Source organism: Drosophila eugracilis, unplaced genomic scaffold (assembly GCF_018153835.1).
Source record: "Drosophila eugracilis isolate 14026-0451.02 unplaced genomic scaffold, ASM1815383v1 contig_2154, whole genome shotgun sequence".
In the NCBI taxonomy this organism is placed as follows: domain Eukaryota; kingdom Metazoa; phylum Arthropoda; class Insecta; order Diptera; family Drosophilidae; genus Drosophila; species Drosophila eugracilis.
The window spans coordinates 6,451,822-6,461,971 of NW_024573038.1; the positions used below are offsets into that span (position 1 = coordinate 6,451,822).

General features: G+C 37.8%; 1 long non-coding RNA gene across 1 annotated transcript in view; it reads left to right on the plus strand.

Annotated features, from left to right (window-relative positions):
• Positions 1 to 9,905, plus strand: part of LOC108114317 — a 34,065-nt gene extending 24,160 nt beyond the window's left edge. The window contains exon 3 of the long non-coding RNA XR_001772740.2: positions 3,529 to 9,905. This is a non-coding gene — a long non-coding RNA (uncharacterized LOC108114317). The remainder of the gene's footprint in view (positions 1 to 3,528) is intronic.
• Positions 9,906 to 10,150: the final 245 nt, after the last annotated feature.

A 10,150-nucleotide genomic window follows, 5' to 3' on the forward strand; every position in this document is an offset into this window, starting at 1 on the left:
GCAGCAGCGAGCGAGTATTCTCATTCACATTGGGGCATATCTAAAGGCAGAAATCTAAAGCTTAATGGCTCATTAAAGCGAAGAGAGCGGGCGTTTTTCTTTATTATTACGAATTTATATTGTTGGTAATGTGAATAAAAATTCAAATTCAAATGGCAATGTGTGAGAGGCTGCTAATTATGCATGCCGCATATATGCGTTTGCATTAGAAAAACGGCAGCAACAGGCTGCTTATGCAATCCGAATGCAATGCAAACCGACAAGGAGGGAAAACTACAACAACTACTATATAAAAAAATACAAAATAACAGCAAGAAAAATTATAATAATAATGCAGCAGCAGCAGCAGCGTCAGGAGGCGTCAGCATGAAGGGGGAGTGTAGGAATATAAAAAGAGATAGGAAAATGTAAAGGAAAAAAGAGATACAAATAGGAGAGCGTTGCAATAATGGCAAACGAACCGAGGCACGCAGTTGGCCTACCAAATGAGCATTTCACATCGTGTGAATTTTAATTAAAGCACCGCCAACATCACTAGCAGTGGCAGAAGTGGCAGCAACAAACAGCAACCAAAGTAAGACGCACTAAGTCAGCGAGCTTACTGCTTAATTAAATGCAACATATGCCGCTAATTAAATTTATGTGACCGTCGCAAACTTTGATTATCAAAAATTATTTATGCAAAATCTCTGACAGGAAATACCTGGCAACTGGCAAACTGCAGCTAGCAAACTGCAGCTAGCAACCTGCAACAGGCGATGCATGGCCTGATAAGCCCAACAGCAACAACATAAACAACAGTAGCAACAAAAGCCAGACTTAATTTAATTGTACATAGTTTTTGGTTGCCATTGTTAATTATGCTGCAGCGTTGTGGCTGCTTTGATTTAATGAGCGAGTGCGAGGTTAATTTATTGAATTTATCGGGGGAGAGCCAATCGAGTGATAAACTCAATTAAAAAGGTGAATCACCTATCGATTTACCAAGAAATTAAGCTATAATTTAAGTCTCAAATATATATTAAATTAATGGCAATTCATTTTGTATGGTACTCAGTTAATTTATGGTCCCTGGCTAATATTTTGAGCTCTGAAATTGGAAAATTGATTGGTTTATCTAACCTGCAATTAAATTAGCATCATTAATTAGCAGAAGTACCTCCTAAAACATACATTTTCAAACCCGAAAATAACTTCCAAATGGAATTTGTAACGTTAAGGGTATTACTCAACTCCTGAATGAACTGCAATGACACTTTCTGTGAATGACAACAACTTTCTGTCCGATTTGCATTTGTGCAATGCATCAGCTGTACTATATATACGCAGATATATATCTAGATATATATATATATATAGTATACATCAGTCCGAGGTGTATAAACAATGTGTGGCAAACACTTGCACTATGCGCATAATCGACCAGGGAAACCTCTTACATATTTATTTATCGTGCCAAGGCGGCAGAAGGCAGTCGCCGGCAAAGTGCGGAAACTTTGGCCAGATACAGTGAGTCACCCTAATGGAAATTGTGATCTCCCTCTCTCTCTCTCTCTTTCTATGTCTGAATTTAATTCATTAAATTAAAATTAATGTTTCGATTTACGCGCAATTTTACAGCATTTCTGAGAGTGAGTGAGCCTGGCCAAAAGTATTGCCAACCGAGCATAAATTAAAATATATTACCAGCAACTTCAGCTTGTTTAAAATTAGCCAGTGGAGAATGCAACAACATCATTATGATCGCGATTAGCACACAGATAGCTTAGCTTTTCCCTCGTAATTTAATTAGTTTGCTGGGGCCAGAAATTGGATATTGTTGATGGCTTTGCATCTGACACTTGATTGACAGCAGCTGGCAAAAACCAAAATATAAGCAAAAATGAATGCCTCCTAATGGACTTCGCAGATTTAAGTTTAAGCAAAACGGGTTTTCCTTTGGCTGGGAAAATCGCTGAGCCTGATAAGAGATCTTACAAGTAAATCAATATTTTTCTTACCCCCTTACATCAGGTACTATAATTAAGCGATTGTGCCGCCGCGATTGGAAAATTAAAAACGTTTTAACAGCGATTTCGCAGAGATAAGATTGCCCAAGCTAAAAAAAAGTAAACCAAAAACTAAACTATTAAAAAACAAGTTAAACAAAATGTGTAACAAGCGAGAGAGCGATGGGGATGATAGACTACACTATGTTAGGCAGCTGTTTTGTCATTAGAAATGCCAATTGCACGGAAAACTCAAACGTCGAATGTGAAATTATTTTTAATGAAATGTTGCGTCATTAGGCTAGGGCTAGGGCGAGTATGAGAGGGGCGCGTCTGGCCGGCGATTAGATGACCCATTGTTGGTTTTTGTTTAATTTAGCTAAAAGTCCATTAAACGTTGTTATAGTTCTTATGGCCCGATGGCACTATTAACGTAATTGTTTATAAGGCAGTCGGGCTGCCTTTGCTTTACACCTTATGGCCTGGCTTATATATGTTGGCCGTAAGGCAGAAGGATACCAACAGCCAATAGCCGTAATTATTATGATGTGTGACATGCAGAGCCTGCTCGGCCGGCGGTCATTATCATTATGCTCAGGTACAGTGAACTGTCCTTGATGATGATGGTGATGGGGTAACCTGATTTGGCCTCCAGTGAAGAGCAGCCTGGTCAAAAGGATCCCAATGATGGGGTTCGGTCTTTAAGGTTTAAGTACAGAAATTTTGAGAACTTTTTCATATTGATGGTAGTCTGAAATACTGATAGTAAGCCCTATAAAATAAATTAGTTATTAAGTTATTAAGAGTTATTATCGAAGTCTTATTGGGGGAAAACATGGCCAATAAAATGATTTTTTCTATAATTTTCATCGCTGAAATCGCATAAAACGACCACAAGAGACTGGCCTGATATAAATAGCACATTTACAGGGCTAATAAAAACAGTAATAAAAATTATACAATGGAAAAGTTTTTCAAGCTGCAGTCTATATACCATATATTATCGCATAAAATTCCAATAGGCCGGGCATGATAATAGAAGAGCCTCCATAAAAGTTGAGGAAACTATTTCCTCTTATAGAAGTTTATGAAGGTGCCTTTTCGGTTTCTGGTTTTATGAGAGTAACCCGAGAGTTTTTCACAGGTGAAGAGGAGTATAGGCAGTTACAGGTTCATCGACTGGCAAATGTAGTTAAAAGAAAAGTAAAAGAGAACCAATAGCCCAGAAACAGATACGACCTCGAAAACATATCGACTTTGAATCAGCAACAGTATTTACCAGGCCCATCGCCTGCCCTGGCCACTTGTCAACGCCATCAAATGGCAAAAGGCAAGGAAAAATAAAATATCAAAGGAGTGAGCTCACTTTATTTTTATTGCATTTTAGCAACGCTTACTTTCGAACAATCAATTCAACTCTTCCTACCCTCTAAATGCCTCACTTTACTTAAGCAAACTGATTTTTATCATCGCTGCCGTCGCGTCGTTTTATGAGCATCATCAAAAACTAATAAAAACTCAATGCGTTCTTTATTTGCAGGCAGACGACGACAACGACGACGTCAAAAGTCTCTCGTACTCTCGTACTCATTTCTTCTTGCCTCGAAAAAGACAGACCTCTCAGACCCCACAGAGCTGGAGAGAACTGGAAGACCCCGAAGACAAACCAAAAAGGAGAGACTCTTGTGGAGCCGCAAAGCAAGGCAAAGCAACATGTTGCACATGCACTCGCCTAAAAGCAATTTGCATACAAATGTTGCCAACGCACTTCAAAAACTGCACAATCACAGGGGGTTTTCTTTAGGGGTTTCCGGAGGGGTGGTGGTGTGCTGCAGCGGCAAAGAAGGGTAAAAGCCGCTTCATAATTTGATATTAAACATGCACGCGTCTCTCCTTCTCTGTTCCGCTTATGTCGATGCAACTTGTAAATTTGCAAATTGCTGAAATGCATGACAGGATGAGGAGTATCTAAAAGGGGCGGGGGGTGGAGGGGAGGGGTAGTCCTACGGGCAGCTGCGTGAATTTGCATTTACATCAAGGAACCGCAGGACAGGAAAAGGACAGTAAAAAGTTAACCGAAAATTCAGCCTCGCAAGGAAACTGAATAAAAAAGCGAGGTCTGGCTCAATTGACTTTCAATTGCAAAACAAACCTAATGCACTGGCAGAAAAGTGGGTCAATAAGAATGCTTTATTTTGTGATTTATTAAAGAAAACAAAGAGGTTATCACTGGAAAGAGTGCCAGCTTCCATTCCTAATAACTTTCCTGTACTTAAAAGTTGAAAATTTAAAAACAAGAAGCTAGAATTTACTACTTGAAAAAGTTTTTCAAACCTTCGGGCCATAACTCAAATACATTTCTCTCAGTGCTCTCCTTTTTGAATACAAAAGACAAGCCCAAATGAATTTATTTTCAATTTTATTTTCAATCTGCTTTTCGTCCGTCATATGATTGACATGGTCGATTGAACTGCTGGCAAGCCAGCGAGCCAGCGAGCGAGCGAGGGAGTGGAACGATACACATATCGTTTATTTTTGGCAGCAAGTGTTTGCCTTCGGTTTGCAGTTTTGTTAATACTGCACTCGAAGATGCCCGCCCGAGAGACACCTCCTCCACTTGCCCAAAAGATTCGAAAAGGGCACTCGAAAACAAGATCTTCGCCGTCTTAATAAGCTGGCATACACACTTTTTATATCAGATTCATACACGCAATTATATGTACTCAAATTCCAAGATATATATATATATATCAACGTGGGTATATAAATCATATTTATGAGACATTTCCCCTGGAGGAAAAAGAGAAAATACGGAAAAACATGTGAATGTTAAATAGGCACGCAATGTGCAAAAGGGATGGCAGGAAAATGCGTCACTCTTCCCCCATTTCCCTCAGACTTTTCCTTAACGAAGGAAAACAATAATCAATAAGTAATACCACTGTGTGTTGGGAAAGTCACCCTCGATTTATCCATATTTTCCTCCCTCTCATTGCCCGCCGCTCATATGTGTGTTACAATTTCTGCTGCCTTTTCGCCTGGGTAGTTCATAACTTTTCTCTCCTGTCTGTGTGTGTGGTGGTTTTTTCTTGGTTCTTGGCCAGGACTTTAGGCGTTTGACAGCCATGTTTGTCCTTCACATATACACCACACAAACTCACACATGATTGTTGTAGGCGTCGCCTTGTGGCACCCCCAAAAAAATACCTATAAGGAAAAAGTGTTGCGGAAAAGTGTGCCACCAACTTTTTGCCCGAAAAAAAAAGTTTGTCTGCTGACACAGATCTGTGTGTGTATGAGCGAGATAGGTAACTTAAGCTTCAGACTCTGGCTCTCTCTTTTGCTCTGAATGTAGGCAAAAAAAGGAAACTAATAGGTTTGGGAAAATTAGTCTTTTATGCTTTTTTTTTACAATAATTATCACAACTTTAAATATTGGTACTGGTAATTATCTTTAATATTTTTAATGACACTTATAAAATCGTTTTAAAACATAGAATTATCATATTAAGAGGTGTATAATTTGTAAATTAACTTTAAATAATTATGCAATATTTATTTATGAATTTTATTCTAAGCTTTCTCTCTCTAAAAAGCACTTAAATTGGATTTTAAACTCTTTTATCGACAAAAATAATTTCTAAAAATATTAAAAATCAGCCAAAATATTTATAAAGTATAAAAAATACTTTACTATCTTTCGAAAAAACTTCCGAAATTTTCCATCAACAACATCCATGAAACAGACCTTTTTTGGCTGGCCAAAGAGTTACCAAAAACAGAAACAAATTTGAAAAATTTGGTTAAACTTCGGGTTCGTTTTAGGCCCAGCTGATTTATTGTCATAAATTTCATTGAAATTCATGAGACTCTTGGATGAACCTCAAAAATGTAAAAAAAAATAATAAGAGAGAAACAGGGCGTGGCCTAAATGATGTGTGTGTGTGTGTGCGTATGTTGCTGCGCCTACGCAATATGCCTCTAAAAAGATTTATTTGAATGGAACGAAGGGAAATTATAATATTTTCCAACTTCTATTATTGAAAAAGAAATATAAAAGAAATAAGTTAGAAGAAGAAATCTGTGGGGAGATTATGAAAAGAGCTGTTGATGTATGAATTGTATGGGGCCCTCTCATAAATCTACGGGGCCCTGTCAAGGTGTCCAATACTATTTTGTGTGTTGTTGTTGTTACTCTTGTTGTTGTTGCTGTTGTGCTCAAGTGGCAGTCATAAATTTGAAATTTATGTTCATCTCTCGTTTGGATTTTGTTCCCACTTTTCTTTGTTGTTGTCCATTTACCATTTTTTTTTGTCGGTTTTGGTCAAGAGAACCTGCCACAAAGCAAAGTTCTTTACTCGCTTGTTAATTAAATGCGATTGCATCATCGCATCTCTCAGCTGCCGATCTCTATAGTAACAGTCGGGGTAAAGATAATAGTGCTTGGATACAATTTTGCCAGAAAGTTTCTTTACTTTTTTCTATCTAACATTTTCCATGCAGTTAAAAATCATTTTAAATTCTTTTTGAAGCATTTTTTTTGGGTAAATCTAATTTCCATATTGTTAACCCTCATTGTTGATATCTTTTATCAAGCTATGACTGGACAGAAATTGTCGCTAATCGCTGCTCATGTACCCCAAGACATGACGCATTTGTCTTTGTCTTTTTCTTTCGGCTTTGCCGGCTTTGACACATTTTTCTTATGAATTTTCTGTATTTTCTGTATTTTTCCCCAACTCACTAATTTTTCGTGGCGTGTTTGTTCTGACCGCCAAAATTGCTTGTCCAACATTTGTTGGACATGTTTTTGTACTTTGGTTCGGCTTTTTTAATGTTTTTTTGTTGTTGTTCAGTTTGGAACATACAAACTACACGCAAGTGCGGAAGATTTTTAGGCAGATCCGTTAAACATCAAAATCAACTCTTTCAAGCTCATTAAACAGTCAGTGGGGAACACAGCGCCAGCAACAACAATAAAGTTATGGAATAAAGCCAAAAGTTGACCTTCAAAAAACGCAACGCAACCAAGCGAAAATGGCAAAAAAAAAAAAAAAAAAAAAAAAAAAAAGGGAAAAAACATAATACTAAAAATAACAAAAGTCAGAGCTGCTTGGAAACAGGTTGTTGAATCGCTCTCTCTATTGTTAACATTTTTTTATTATGCTTTTTTTTCAAGCGGAAAGCAGCAAAAGCCCCGAAACTCTTGCATTTTTACGATTATTTACGATTCGAATTCATTTCTCTGGCGATTTTTGACCTTGCAGTTGTTGCACTTAACACGTGCCAGAAATTAATAATGAAAGAGCGTGTTTTCAGGTGTTAATCACACGGCGGGCTGTACGAACAAAAAACAACCGAAAAAAGCAGATATGGCCAGCTAAAAAAAAAACAGTCTTAAAAGGCGCCAAAAATATTTCGACGACGAACAAAAAATAACATTTACAAACTAGAAAGGAAATTGATTTCCAAAAACCGAATCTTTCATGCTCTTTTGGTAGGAAGAAAAGGTTAAAGAGTAGAAATCAACCAACCATGTCACGGCTTTTAGAAGTTGCAAGTTAGGCTTACGCTGCAGAGTAGTTGTTGTAAGGAAAATATAATACAGCGAGGAAAACTTACATAAATATATTCCTAAATGATCTTGTAAATCTATCTATCAAAAAACTGGAAATATTCTGAGCTTTAAGTATGATTCTCCCCCTGAAAAACAGAATCTTCCAACAATCCCGATAACAGATTACAAAATATCAAATCATCTTTATCTCTTAAAGTATTATAACTGCTTATTAAACTACCGTTTAAAGTTATAGTACCCTGTAATACTCTCAGATACAAAATATTCTACTCATAAATGGTCGTTTGCCGCGATGACGAAGAGTTTGCCTATTGTAGATCTTTATTTGCCCGTTGCTTTTGTTGCTTTTGTTGTGGCCACTTCAAAAGTCGTGTGCGAGTTCTTGTTGTTGTTGTATATCGCTTGTTTACTTTTACGGTAAATACGAAAAGCAAGACCAACAACAAAAACAACAACGAGGACTACAAAAATGCGCGCGCTCGTCGCGCGTATCTAGATAAATATCTGTGAAAATACACTTGAGGCCAAGCTACTGTACATACGCACGGCAACTGCTATGCCGGCAGCGACGTCAACTGAGATAGGCCTAGGACACAGTGGGGAGCATTAAAATGGGAAAGGTTTTCTATGAAGGTTCTTAAAAGGTATTTTAAATGTTTTGCTTAAAAAGTTTAATATTATTACTCTAAAAGTTAATAGCTCAAATGTTAGTACAAGCTAAAACATTATTTTTAATTTAAAATTAAACTCAGCTTCATTTATTTTCAGTGTTATAAGAAAAAACTTCTTCAGAACTCCCTATAATTTCCTCTCAGAATCTTTCGAAGCTCTCAGTTTTTCGCCCTTAGCTGTTTTTTGTTTGTTGCTGCTTTTTTTTTTGCTCCAGCGAAGGCAACGACCAAGAACAACAACAACAACAACGAAAGGCAGCGGCAGCAGCAACAACAAGCGATGACGATGCCGCGCAAAAAACAATCGTAAACAGATCATCGAACTCCGTGGCTCTGTTGTTGCTGTTGTTTGCTGCCGTTGGCCTTGAAATGCTTTTTAGATTTCAAACACACTTTTTTCTCAGTGCAAGCCTTTTTTGGCTCAAAACTTTTTAATTGTTTCATTAATTAAAAGAAGCATTTGTTTTTGTTTTCGTATCTTTTTCTATTTCGCCTTTTTGGTGATATTAATTGAGTTGAAAACGCGTGCGGCGCCCACGCGGCAAGCAGCGACGTTGGCGTCGACGCTGACAGAGCGGCTTTCACCGCTGCTTGCGTCATGTTGGGCCACAAAGCTACACGGCGGCAAAGCAACAAAAATATGCAGTTTATGTGTGAGTATGGGTGTGTTTTTGAGCGCCAGTATGTGTGTGTGTGTGTGCATTGCAGCCGCTACAAGTGGGCAATTTCACCACCGTTTGGAAAACCACCACCGCAGCAAAGAAACCCACCATGGCAGCGACGCCGACAGCGACCAACCACAAAACCGCGTGCTTTTCTGTTTTCAGTTTTCCGTTTTAGTCGCCAAACGACTCTCAAAACCGAAGGTTGCAAAACGCGGATAAAAATTTAGCCGATTTACTAAGTACAAAAATTTAAAAATACGAAATTTATTAGAATTTTTAAGGAAAAGTAACAAAAACTTGGACAAATTTTGTTTTAAAAAATCATAGAACACCCGGTTTTCAGTGTTAATTTTACCCTTTAAAGGTTCTTAATAAAAGAGAACGAAAAACTGGAATTACTTGATCGGTCGGCTAAAGTCGCTTATATACGCGCGTGTGTGTGTATTTGTGCTGCACTTGTAGCGCTGCTTACGTGCACAAGTGAACGTCGACGCGTTTTCTAATCTGGCGATTATCGATTGATAGCGATAAGCCGCAGTCGACGTCAGCGCTGGCAGCGGCTGCAACACGCACACTAAGAAAAACAGGAGAAACCCGTAAAAATACACTTAACGAAAAAACATAGAAACTTCAATAGATGCGCGCGAAGTTTCTGCGCGCGTTTAAAGTCGCGCGATCGAAAAACCTACGCTCGGCCGCAGTCGACGCCGCTGCCGGCTGCCTTCAGTCGCAGTCGCTGCCTCTGCCACTGCCGCTGCCAACGTCGACGTCGAACATCGCCGCATTTCGAGTTATTTTCTGCGCGACTTCGCTGCGTTTTTTTCACTTCGGTTTCGGAGCTCCAAAGTCGCGCATCAAACGCTCGCAAATCGCTTCGTGTTTTCGCATTCGCGTGACTTGACAAAAAATTCGTAAAAATTTTCAAAAACATTTTACTAGTGTCGTAAAATATGGAAATATATTAAAATAACGGACTAAATAAAAGAAATGAAAATTAAAATGATTTAAAATTAAAAATAAAATTCATGCAAAAATTAAAAAGGAGTTTAAAAAAATATCAACTGAAAATAAAAGCTCGAAAAAGACGAAAAAATAAAAAACGTTATAAAGATAATGCTAGGAAAAATCATAAAATTAAAAATAAAGAAATCAATAAATGCAAAGGAACGGCTTAAAAAATATAAAAGAAAACTAGAAGAACTTAAAATATAAAAATTCTTCAAGAAAATTTCTGAAAAAATCTAAATA